The 13,513-nt window shown below is 39.3% G+C and overlaps 1 protein-coding gene across 4 annotated transcripts in view; it reads right to left on the bottom strand.

Moving 5' to 3' along the window:
• The window catches only part of Clock (clock circadian regulator), an 84,662-nt gene that overhangs the window by 70,367 nt on the left and 782 nt on the right, over positions 1-13,513 (bottom strand). For all 4 annotated transcript variants that reach the window (XM_055629218.1, XM_055629213.1, XM_055629214.1 and 1 more), the window contains exon 2: positions 12,644-12,726. The gene's annotated coding sequence lies outside the window, so the exon portion shown is untranslated. The remainder of the gene's footprint in view (positions 1-12,643; positions 12,727-13,513) is intronic.

Genomic DNA, 13,513 nt, shown 5'->3' with positions numbered 1-13,513 from the left:
CCAGGAAAACTAGCCCTAGAGCTAGATGCAGATGGTTGCAAGCCACTCAGAGTAACTCCTGGGAACTTAAATCCAGTCCTCCAGAAGAGCAGGGAGTGTTCTCAGCCACTGAACCACCTCTCTAGCCCCCAGATATATCATGCATTTAAATGCAGACCACTGATCTGGAAAAGAGAAAATCTTGGTAGTTCTTCAATGAGACTTCAAATATATGATCCACAAGCAAACAAAACCTGGAAAACTAAACTTTATCAAAACTGAAAGCTTTTGTTTCACAAAAGACTATTAAGAGTATGAAAAAATAAGCTACAGACTGGGGAAAATATCTGCCAATCGCTTATCTAAAAAGGATATAGTAAGAACTCTCAAAGTTCAACAGTAATAAACTAAACAATACAGTTAGAAAGTAGATAAAAGACAAACATTTGCATTTGCAGAAGATAATGATATAAATGATATATGCATATAAAAATATCCTAATGCATCATTAGGGGAATGCAAATTAAAGACTACCTGGTTCCTTCATGCCAATTTAGGAGGCTAGGGCAGAAGAATTTCAAGTTTTAAAGCCAGCCTGGGCAATCTGATGAGATCTTGTCTCAAAATGAAATTAAAGAGGGCTGTCCTTGCAAATGCCAAGAGCCTAAAATTAATCCCCAAAACCAAAGGAAAAGCAAGGAAGCAAGTCTGCCTGCCTGCCTGCCTGCATGCCTCCTTGTCTGTCAGGCTACCTGCCCGCTTCCTCCTTTCCTGTCTGTCTGTCTGCTTGCCTGCCTGCCAACATGGGCTGCCATCACTACACATCTACTAGAAATGCAAAAACACAATACCTAATGCTGATGAGGATACAGAAAATGGGTTTCTCAGACACTACGGGGAATGTAAAACGGTCTTGTACTTTGGAAAGATCACTTCAGTTTCTTAAAAACTTAAACAGACAATATAACAATTACACTTCTGGTATTTATAATAGAAAAATGAATTCATACTCAAACAGAAACATCTTTACATCACTGTTTATAGCAGCGTTGTTCTAACAGTGAAAATGTGGAAAGACCACAGTACCCTAACAAAAGACAGTTAAACCAACTGTGCCTCCACACAATGGAGCGCTACTCGGCAAGAAGGAACAACTTAGGGAGACCCAAAGAACACCGTGATGGTTTCTTAGGAGTGCTACGCTGAGAAAAGACAAAATTTAAAAGGTTATATACTACATGAGTCAGTTTGTATGTCTGCTTGTTTTTATAAGCTTAGTTTGGTTTGCTTTGTTTTTGAGACAGGCTTTCACTGTGGAGGCCAGATTAACCTAGAATTCACTTTATAACTCAATTGACTTCAAATCCATGATCCGTCTGCTTCAGTCTCTGGGATTACGGGTATGTTTTGCCATGCCCTGCTTATGTGACATTCTTGAAATTTTAATGCAGAGATAGAAAACAGGTTAGGGGTTCCGAGAGCCAGGGATACGGGGGGGTGAGGAGGTAACTACAAAGAGGTCCTCTGAGAGTTGTAGACTAGTTTTGTACCTCGATGCAGGGTGGTAACACAAATCTACACATTTGGTAAACTATAATTACAGTGGAAACACACAGTACACCAGTGTCAATTTCCTGATTTTGATATCATACTACGGCTATATAAGATGTCAGCAATAAGGAAACCAGGTAAGGGATTCCATGGATCTTTCTAACATTTTATGAATTCACAACAACATCCAAATAAAATGTTTAAAATTTATAACATGTAGTTTCTGAAATTCATTAAACAAGACTGTTTAATGTAAAATTCAGTAATAAAAATGATGCATCTAAAGAAAGCTGAAGGCTTCTTTCACTCTCTTCCTGTTCTGAATAAAGCATAGGATATTTATCGCTAGGTAATGACTGGTTTGAGAGCATAGATCAACATTCAACGTACTTAAAGTAGCTACACAGGCATTGATGTTCTACTTGGACACTAAGAGCATAAACTGATACAAACTTTATGAAGAACAACTTATCAATATTCCAACAAAGTGTAAGAGTGTAAATGCCTTTACTTTTTTGGTCCAGCAACACAGAGGGACACAATCATACTGCTAAATGAAACAAAATGTCATCTTGTAACAGTTAAGGAGTTAGTTCCCAAATTCAGGGAAGGGTTATTTCCTAAATACAGATACATGTTTGAATGTGTATGTGAGTACTATGGCCATACCATTAAACATAATTCTTGCTATAGGCTGTGCTCAAAGAAGTCTGGAGATAGTTTCAACTTTAAAAGAGGAAACCTGAGGCACAAATAACATGCTGAAAACAAGAAGAAAGGGTGCAGTACCAAGACATGACAACAGTGAACAACAGGGAAGACAGAAGAGCAGACAAAGCAAAGATGTAATAAGCACATACCTAAGTTACAAGGTAGTCTGAGAGATCTTTGTGGCGGTAGTAGACTAGTTTTTCACCTTGACTGCAGCATGGTTGCACAAATCTATACCACTGATAGAGAAAATGTGACTGTCTGGATAAACATGGGAAACAAGAAAGAGAATTTCTCATATCAGTGAAGAGAGGGGGGAAGGAAGGAAGGAAGGAAGGAAGGAAGGAAGGAAGGAAGGACCGACCGCAGTTTTTCTTTTTCTTTCTGGGTTATTAAAATTCTAATACTTCTTTCGAGTGTTTCCTCTACAATATGCTTAAGTTAGATGGCAGGAAGCAAGCATGGTATACATTTATAATCACAGCACCTGAGAGGCTAAGCCAGGAAGGTAAACTCAAAGCTAGCCAAAACAACAAATAAGAGGAAAGGCTAGCTGTACTCGGCTTCAGACTTACCAGTACTGTGATCTAAAGGTACCCCACAAAATTCTCATGTGGAAACTTAATCCCCCAATGTTAACAGTACTACAATGCGGGACTCTGGGAATGAATGGGATTAGTACCCTTATAAGAAGTGCTAAAGGAGCTTGGGTTCCCTTTTCTACAAGTGAAAAGAAGCTAGGAGGTAACCATCTTTGAAGCAGGAAACAAGTCCTCAACAAACACTGACTCTGCTAACACACTGGTCTTGGACATGCCAGCCATCTATAAACTACTAAAAGCAAGGTATTTTCTTACTGTGACTAAAGACACTAAGATAAACGCCTGGGCTGTGGAGAAGGCTCAGTGAATAGTAACATGTTCACTCCACAAGCACGATGTCCTGAGTTTGAATCCCCAGAATCCACACAGTTCCATGCAGCAGGCATATCTGCACTATGAACCCCAGTGCTGCTGTGGTGAAATGGAGATGGAGACAAGAGAATCTCTAGAAGCTTGGGGCCAGCTGGCCTGGCAGCAAACGAAGAGACCCTGTCTTTAACAAGTCAGAAGGCAAGGACCAACACCCACGTTGTCTCAACTCCACATGTACACCTCCACATATACATCACATATCACACATCACACACACACACACACACACACACACACACACAGCTAAGAGAACCAGTTCTAGAGCCCTTGAAAGACGTACAGTTCCTGGTCGTCAGTAAGTGACCTCATATCAATAATCTTCCTTCTTTCCAAGTTTTTGTTCAGCTCAACATTTTCCAAAACATTCCCACAACCTGTTTCTCTGATTTCTCCTCATATATATTATTTAAGTCTTACAAATCATTTTGCATGTAAGATGGGTCTTGCCAGAAGAGGACTTGCAAACCTCTTAGGCTGTGCAAAGCTCCTAACTATAGTTGTTAGGCCGAAGGCAATGAGAAGCAAACTGCACAGACCTCCTTCTTTATCTGGGACCACAGCAGTCTTTAGTCAATAGCCTGTGTATGGGGCGGAGGACGCTATCCTCTGCCAAAGCAAAGGAAATGTTTCTCTAGGTTAGACAAAGGCTTCAGCAAGAACTGCGGGTTCCAAATTCTTAGGTCATAGTGTTTCCTCATTAGGGCCCCAGTAGACACAGAAGGACACACATTTAGTCTCCTCTCCAGTTCTATTACAATGACAAGAGTTGGGGCCAGCTTCCTAGCACAAGCTTTCTGAAGCCAACTGGACAAATGTCTTCTGTAAAACTGTTACAGAAGCCCTCTGACTTTGATGAGTTTACCTTAAACTGGAAATTGACTAACTTAAGTCCAACTTTTTTAAAATCACAAAGTTATCAAAAGCAACCAATATAAATTTTAAATTAAGAATGCATATGTGTATATATATTTGTATATACATAGTGTTTTTCTTATAGAGCTTTTAAAAGCATTAGAAATTCTAAACAAAAGGAGATGATCTATAATACTGGGAGATCTGGGAGAGGATGAGGAGTTGTAGGGTGGAAAGGTGCTTAAGTGAAGGTTCCTGTGTTCAGCTTTTAGAGTTACCTTACTGGCAAAGCCTGAAAGCTTTCATTCTTAAAAAAAAAAAAAAAAATGAAATAAAAATAAACTGGATATATGTTATCACACTGGTCAAAAACAACAAGTAGAAATTGAGGTACAGAAGAAAAAGGGATAAGATGAGGAAATGCAAAGAAGTCCCACCATCCTCCTCTTACAAAGCAGAGGATTTAATATACAATGTCTAAGAAATACAAGTATTCCATTATTATTGCACAGGCAACATTCAAAGAATTAAGTAGATTGTTACCTGGCAGATGATGACAATATGAGCAGAGAATGACAGTATGAGATGAAATCTCTGCCTTCTTTTAGGAAGTAAACAGATATAACCATAACTCAAAGTTATTAAATTAAAAAGTAATTTAATTACTTTTTAATTAAGTAGATTACAACAAGGAAGGCCCAATGCCATTTCACTTCACTTCTACAAATTATCTACCAGTCCTCCGTCAATCTTCAAAGCCCCGAAAAGAACACTTAAAAATCATTCTAGAAAATCAGAACTACCCTATCAAGATCAAACAACTAAAAAAATAGGCCAATAAATTTATTAATATTAAAGAATAATATGCAATTACTTATATACAAAAATAATTACTAACTATAGCCTATGGCCAGGTACTATTTTAGGAACTGAGCCTACTGTAAATAAAACCAAGTCCCTCACGACTGGCACAATACTTAAATTTAGACTTATAACTAAAGAAAAGCACTCTAGTAACATCTTGAGGAAAAAAATCTCAGGGTCTTTAACAAAAGGTTAAACCAGGGAGGACCTAAAGACAAACTAATAACCTCCTTTAATGCAAAGAGAAGGGGGTAAGAGATTGAGGAAAGCCCTTGTATCAGGTGTAGTGCTATTCCAATTATGCTTCACTGGACTCATCAAGTATTAAACCATAACATTAAAGTGACTGTTTCAATGCTGGTAATCACAACTTGGGCTAAATGTCAAACAGTCATTATTAGACTTTTAGACTGTGTATTAATCCTTAGAGACATAAGCAAACAAAGCAAGTGTTTACTGAAAAAATGAGTTTTTTTTAATATGTTCTAAGTTTCAGTTAAATAAGTACTAAAACTGTACCTTGAGTAAGCATTCTGTTCTTGATTTAAGAATAATCACAAAGACCTTTAAGTCTATACAATGACTAACTTTACTTTCCAACGCAGTACATCCCCAAATTCTAATAGGAGATGAAAGCAAACCTGAGCTCAGGAATTCCAGATCAGCTTGGGAAACACAGTAAGACTTGCCTCAAAAACTAACAAAAACTCAGCTGAAAAGACTGTGCAAGTTTTTTTCTACAAGGACATAAAGATCTGAGTTAAATCTCTAGAAACCACATAAAAAAACAGATACAGTAATACACACTTCTAATTCTAGAGCTGGGGAAAATGAAGAACATAAAGTTGGGTGAGTAGAATTGGGAAGGATCTGAAAGGAACTGGGGGAATATGACCAAAAGACAGCGCATAAAGAAAATTTCAATAAAAAAAAAGAAAGAAAAATAGACCAAGGTAGCAAGTAGCTGAAGAAGTTAGTTCAGTATCAACCTTTGTTTCAGCAAGTGTGAGCACCCATCAGCATGTGCACCCTCAACACACAGAGAAGCGACAGAGCAAAGAGACATTTCTCAAAACTAGATATAAGTGGGGAAGGGTATGGCTCAGTCACTCACCTCTTACATATGAGCCCTAGGTTCAATCTGCAGTCATCCACACATACATCCACACATACACACACACACTCACAAGGGATCAGGAGGAGAGGAAGAGATAGAAGAAAAAAGTAGCAAAACAACACAAATGACCAACTGGTACAGGAAATAATGTTCAACATCACTACTCATTAGGGAATATAAATCACAACCACAATGAACCATCTCCTCACTGTATTAAGAATTACTAATATCAAAAAAGAAGATAACAAGTGCTGACAGGGATATACAGAAAAGGGGACTCTCCTATACTGCTGATAGGAACGTAAACTAGTATAGCCATTATAGAAAACAGTGTGACATTCCTCAAAAACATTAACAATAATCCACCAATTCCACAACTGTATATAAAGGAACTGAAGACAAAATGTTCAAGAGAAACCTATATAGTGAGCATAAAAACATAGGTTTCTCTTGAACATACATACATACATAGGACAGTCAGGGCTATGTAGTCAGACCCTGTCTCAAAACAAACAAAAACCTACAACAATAACAGAAAAGGAAAAAAAAAGGAAAGAAAAACAAATTAATAAATCTAAAATCATAGTTAAAACTCTCTTCAAAAATGCCAACAAACATAAAAAGGCAAGCAAGTAACAGGTTGAGAAATAATTTCTATAACTCTAACTATCTATTATCTGATAAAATAAACCCTTCTAATAAAATATACTTAAGGCAAGGTATATTGTTCAACCTCAATAATAAGCAAATAAAGATTTGGGCATATACTTCACAGAAGAAAAATATACCAATGGCACAGCTGAAAATATGTTTAATATCATTAATTATAGAAATGCAAATGAAAACCAAAACAAGGTAACTAATTACACATATGCACTAAAATGGCTAAAATGCAAATATCCACACATTACTGAGTGTAGGCCACCAAAACCAGGAGCAAATGAAACTGCCAATGATTGGTGCAAGGAATGTAAAGCTACAAAGCCACTGTAGAAAACTCCATCAGGATCTTATAAAGTCAAACACACAGTTACTATGAAGCCTGCTAATATCATTCTCAGGTGTTTGCCCAAGTGAAATGAAAGTTCTTATAATAGTCCTATACCAGAAGCAGCCCAATGTCTATTAACTCATAACTGGATAGACACATTACATGCATACCCCGCACAACAGAACCACAGCCTACATGAAAAGAGGTGAACTAGTGACATGAGAGCTATGAATGCTTGGCCTAGAAGACAGACTGCATGGCTCCACTTCAGCATCACAGAAAAGGAAAACACGCAAACAGAAGATAAGCCAGAGACTGCCAGACAACAAAAAACTTTCAAGGGTGAAAAGAATTTGTTTCTTGGTATTGGACATAGCTACATTTATTTGTACACATTTATTAAAACTCAACCTGTATACTTAATTCAGCAAATTTTAAGATATATATACTTCTAAAAACAGTAATTTTTAAAAAGAATTAAAACTAAAATCTAACAACATTAATACCTAAACACAAAGTAGCATAAAATTATTTCCCCAAATCAAGAATTTTAGGCATTTCTTAAAATAATAGGTAGATGTTCGTGTGTAAGTACAAAAAAGAGCTTGCAGTAGACCACTTCTTTTTGAGAACTAGAAAAGGCAATCGAATTACAAAAATCTTATTCACAAGACAGCAAGAGGATAAGAGTCCAGGTGCAGGGTGGGGCATCTTTTAAAGGTTTTCATGCTCTCAGAACTTTACTTAACTAGGGCATTTTCCAATCTGGACTCAGACCAGAGGCTAAGCTTCAACTTGGTCTGTACAGAACATTGTTGAAGAATAGAGAAGCCAGGAGAGCACTTTGGTTGTTCACACAGGGCTAAAGTAACAGAACTGCCAGCCTACAGGAATTCCAAGTTCTTAGCTTCTATCTTCTCCAGGACACTCACTGATTTTAAAACTGCACAGAGGCAGGATTGGGTGTGTACCTGCGAACCATGTTCTCAGATGGCTAAGGCTGAAATATCATGACTCCAACGGCAACCTAGCAAGATCCTGTCTCTTTGCTCCCTTAGTTTAAGATGCTTTGTTCCGAGTTCCACCTGTGTACATGAAAGATGAGCATTATGATACAATCCAGACACATGTGCCTACCCAAAGGCCATACATAGTGTTGAAGGCATGGTCCCTAGCTAGTGGATCAACCAGAGAGGTGAACAGGATGGCAGAGCTCTGACCTTTCCAGTGGATTAATCCACTGACAGATTCCTAATTTGATGGCATTATTGGAAGTAAGAAAGCTTCCAGAGGTCCCTGGAGAGGACCATAATCTGTTGAAAGCTCTCGTCTCTGCTGTTCCAGCTGCTGAGTGCACTGTCCCTCATGCCCTCTCCCATCAAGTTCGTCTCACCTCAGAAGCTGAACAATGGGGCCGGCCAACCACTGACTAAGGCTCCCTTAAGTTGTTTCATTCAGGTATTTTGTCACAACAATGAAAAAGCTGACATACTGTCTGGCAGAAAACACCAGGTCTGACACCATTCACAAATAATAAGCCACAAATCAAACACAGACCAACTTGACCTAACTGGTATTTAACAGAACACTGGACCCAACAACATTCTTCTCAAATATATATAAGACATCTGCCAAGATCATATTTGGAGCTATAAAATAAAGTTCAGTGAAATGAAAACAATTTCATCACGCTGGAATTAGATTAGCGGAATGATCTCTGGAAAATCCTCAAATATTTGGAAACTAACAAACTTCTCAATAATCTCAGATCAAAGAGATACCAGAAGCCAGACACAACTGTGTTTGCCTATTGTCCCAGATACACATAAGAGTGAAAAAAAAAGAAAGAAAAACAAACAAACAAACAAACTGATCCTCTCAGCTAGGCATTAGAGGCTAATCTGAAAAACAGAATCCCAGCCCCCAAAATAGAAAAATCTAGAAGTAAACATTTTAGGCAGTCAGAATTTCTAGTGTGCTTACAATGAAAAACCAAATAATTTCACTTCCAGCTTGAAAGATTAAGGAATATAAATTTATAACTAAAGTAAATAATAATCAACAAAAAAGAAACAGGTCTTTAAAACAGGCAGAGGAAATCTAGTTAACTAACTAGAGGTTGGCTATGATAATCCCAGTAAATTAATAACTATCTAGGTAGCTGCTAAAGAAAAAAGAATATTCAAATTACTAGATCAGGAATGACGTAGACAGTAAATGATATAGAGCAGTGGTTCTCAACCTGGGATCTTGAGCCTTTGGGGGCCAAATGACACTTTAGCAAGGGTCATCTAAGGCCATCGAAAAGCACAGGTATTTACATTATCATTCATAACAGTAGCAAAATTACAGTCATGAAAAAGCAATAAAAATAATTTTATAGTTGGGGTCACTACAACACGAGGCCCTGTATTAAAGGGTCACAGCATCAGGAAGGTTGAGAACCATTAGCCTAGACGTTACATGGATACTAGACTCACTGTATTTTCTGAAGATACTAAAAGGACAAAAGTAGTATTACAACCAATATTATGCCAGTGACTTCAAAGAAACAATTTATTTTTAAAGCATGGCAGAATCACATAGCCACATGGGCAATAACTAACAGATAAAAAAAACCAGAAGCAGACCAATGAATGGCGGACCAGCAAAGCAGCCCCATTCTTGGTGGTAGAGCCCCATTCACCCAGCATATGAAAAGCCCTAGATTTCATCCTCAGCACCAAAAAGAAAACCAAATCCCCTATTGATTTATGCTCATAAGATATAATGTGAAATGTTTCAAAGCAAAACATAAATTAAAAAAAAACACTACAAAAATCTTGCATTTACCTTACTATTAATCGTTATTGTTAACTGATTATATACTGTCATACTTTTCCAACAAAAAAGTACAAAACCTATTTAATTTGCTTATCAACACAAATTCAGTATCATTTTATTTGCATTCTAATTCTTAAGACTATCAAAACTATCAAGTAATAATTACCCTTATTCTTAAAAATTAAAAATGTGTCCAACAGCAAACGTAGTTAATTATATCAAAAACATGGATAAGAATAGACATATTAAAAAGTAACACTGCGGAAAAATACTGACATGAAAATACGGCGATGAGTAGTCGTTAAAGAGAAGCGCCTGCACTGTGGTGGATGCTGTGGGTCTATGCTGCCAGGCGTGGGTGTGTAGATGCACAGAATGCTTATGCAGAATGGAGGACCAAGTACCTGGAAGACTAACAATGGCTGCTCTGGGTGACGGGATTCTCAGGAGCATTTTACATTCTTAATCTGTGCTTTTTTGTTGTCTCTGCTTTTCCCAAATTTCCTTACTGAAATGTGCTACATTTATAACTGAGGGTCAAAAGTAAAGAAAGTTAACTACTTTACATTAAAGTATATTTCAATGAAATATATTTATATATAAATACATAAAGTATATTTCAATTCTTAGCCAGGCAAATTGCTTAACCTACAGGTACAACTTAATTTGTGCTTCTCATTTTCTAAATACAAAACCTTTAGAGCCAGGTATGGTGTACCCCTGTATGCCCAGGACTAGAGAAGCTGAAGCAGAAGGACTGAGAGGACAAGCAAGCATGGACTACACAGCAAGACCCTGTCTCAAAACAATCCAACGCTATCGAAACATAAAAGGAATCCACTTCTACTTCTATTTTCTACTATTTAAAACTTAAAAATTAAATATCAGATTAAATATAAACTCTTTTAAAAAGCAGAGAATTTGATGGGTATGGTGGTACAGTAGAGGCAAAATGGCAGAACAATGACTCAAGAACTCAACAATTAGCCAAGCATAACCAAACACTCAAAAGGTTGAATAAGTAAGGTAGGAGGTTCTCTAGCTCAACACCAGTCTCAACTACATGCTAAGACAGCCCCCCCCCAAAAAAAAAACTACCACAAAAAAAGATCAATAATTCAGTGAAGGCTAAAAATTTACATATTTACAAATTTACAGAAAAAGATGTAGGAAGCTACACATCCAATTGTTACTACAAAATGTCTGGAGAAACATATAAGGTATAAATAGAAATGTATATTCACTGGGTGGCACATACCTGTAATCCTAGTACCCAGAAAGCTGAGGCAGGAGAATTATCATCAGTTAAAGGCCAGTCCAGACTACAGAGTAAATTCCAGGGTTAGATAACAGCATGAGATTCTATCTCAACAACAACAAAGACAGAAGACAGTCTTCACTGATACAAGTGATTCATCTGTTAAAAAGATTGGAAAGCTCTACATATATGAAATTCAAGTGAAAAATAAATGCTATTTTTCACTAGAGTGGCTGTCATAAACCTGCATCAATCAAAAACAAGACAAATATCCTGGCTGACAAAACAAAAAAATATTACTAATATTAATTAAAATGCCTGCGCAACTAGTTCCCATAAAAATATTACTGTCACTAGAGGGAGTTTATGAGTATTCCCTCCCTAAAATTGCAGCCACTCTCACAACACCCTTTCAACCTTAGCCTCGCCACAAAGGTTAGGCTGTTGGCAGAACTAGAAGAAGCATTAATACATGTTTGCACAACCTGTTATCATAAAAACATTTAGTTTCGAACATCTAATTCTGCATTTCATTTTCTTTGAGAAATAACCACACAGACAGACAGACAGGCACTCGCATATACACATTTATATTTCACTGGGGTTCATACCTGACTTCCTTAAAGGAAATAATAGCTTCCCACCAAAAAAGCACACTAAGCTAAACAATCTAGTTTATTATCATTGTAAATAGAGTGCTTAGACTTGGAGGTCGGGATCAAGCAAAGGAAAAAATATACATAAACTGTAGTTTCCACAGAGTAAAACAGAGACATTGTGAGATCAAAGCAGCATATTCCAACTGTGATGCCAAGTGCAGTTATGACCAGGTGTTAGCAAGTCAAAACTTTCAGCGTTCAATTCACCTGTGACCTCAGCAGCATAAAGTGTGAACAGCCAGCAAATTCATCCTAAATTTCTCTCCACCTTATTCTTTCACACATTAAGAGAAATACCAAAATGGTCAAAATTCCCTACAAAATAGGAAACCAACAGCATACAAATCATTTTAAGCAATTTCTGGTCAGTTTAATAAATCCATAAAACATTTTTAAAAATGAAGCCTATACACAATGGACCAAACATTTCATTTTCCACCCTTCTGTCTTCGGATCACTTCTCCCTTTCCCATAATTACAGGTTTTCTCAATTTTACAGTTACTACACTCTCCCCTAACACATAAAACAGCACACAAGTCACAGTTCTACTTCTTGCTTTTTTTTTTTTTTTTTCACTTCATGACAAACTTTTGTTTTGTTGTTTTCATAGATGATCATGGCTAGTCCTGCAAGCTAGCCAATGGCACTCCAGTCAGTAAACTACTTGGCACATGTTGCTTTCCCCTAAAATTTTAAAATAAACCACATCTGAAGTGTTCCGTGAGATATGATTCGGAGACAGCCACGAACTAAGTTATAGCCTATTCATTTCTTTTCGACCCGGTATGGAAAGAAATGGTCTGCAATCTTTCTTCTCTAATGGCTATTAAAACTACAATGACAAAGCAATCGAGCGAAATTACCTTTCCTGTGATTTCGGGGATCAGTGTCCTTGTCAAATCAACATCGCCTGTAAAAGTTTCTTCTTGTGCTTTTCTTTCTTTCACTGCAAAAGAAAACACCGGGGTTTGCTGTTGCTGTTGTCTTTAAAGCGTCTAGAGAGCCTTCCAAGATGCGTGTGGTGCAGCATCCTAAGATCAAAACACCCCAACTTGATCTGTCATCTGCCAGGCCAGAGGCCAAAGCTGTTCATCCCTCAGGATTCCGCTGACTGCCTCGGACCTCCACGGCGGCAGAAGACACCCACTGGAAGATAAACTTCTCGGCGCTACGACCGATCCCGCTCGAGGCAGGACCGCGTCCGGGGCGGTCAGCTCCGCAGGCGGCGCGGGCCGGGCGCCGCGCACCGCTCCACTCGGACCCCCGGGGCCCAGCGCAGCCCGCGGCCCGAGCCCCGGAACCACGACCACTAACGGAACCAGCCCTGGGCGGCGGCGGCGGCCGCTCGGACCGCGGAACCCGGCGCGCGCCGGCCGCCGCGAGGGCGGGGGCTCCGCGGAGGAGCTGGCCGCCCCAGCGCCCCATTGGGCGCCGCTCCAAACGTGCCCGAGTGGTGACAGGAATAAAGTGGGTCACAAGGCCTAGCGGGTCCCGGGCGCGGGTGCTCCCGGCGGCCGCCTCGGCCTGCACGGGCGCCGGCCTCGGGCGCGCAGCCGCCCCCGGCGCCCCCCGGGCCTCCGGACCCACCGCGCCCCCCTGCCCCGCAGGTAACCCCGGCGGCCCACGGGGACGGCTCGCGCAGGCCCGGCCGAGCGCGACTCCCGCCAGCCCCGCGTTCCCCGCGTCGCCCGAGCCCGGGCCGCCGCTCCCGCCTCCTGGCGCGGCCGCCGACC

The sequence above is a fragment of the Psammomys obesus genome, unplaced genomic scaffold, assembly GCF_907164565.1.
Source record: "Psammomys obesus unplaced genomic scaffold, mPsaObe1.curated_primary_1811, whole genome shotgun sequence".
NCBI lineage: Eukaryota > Metazoa > Chordata > Mammalia > Rodentia > Muridae > Psammomys > Psammomys obesus.
Note: the sequence above shows the minus strand (reverse complement) of the source record. Positions and strands in the feature narration are given on the sequence as shown.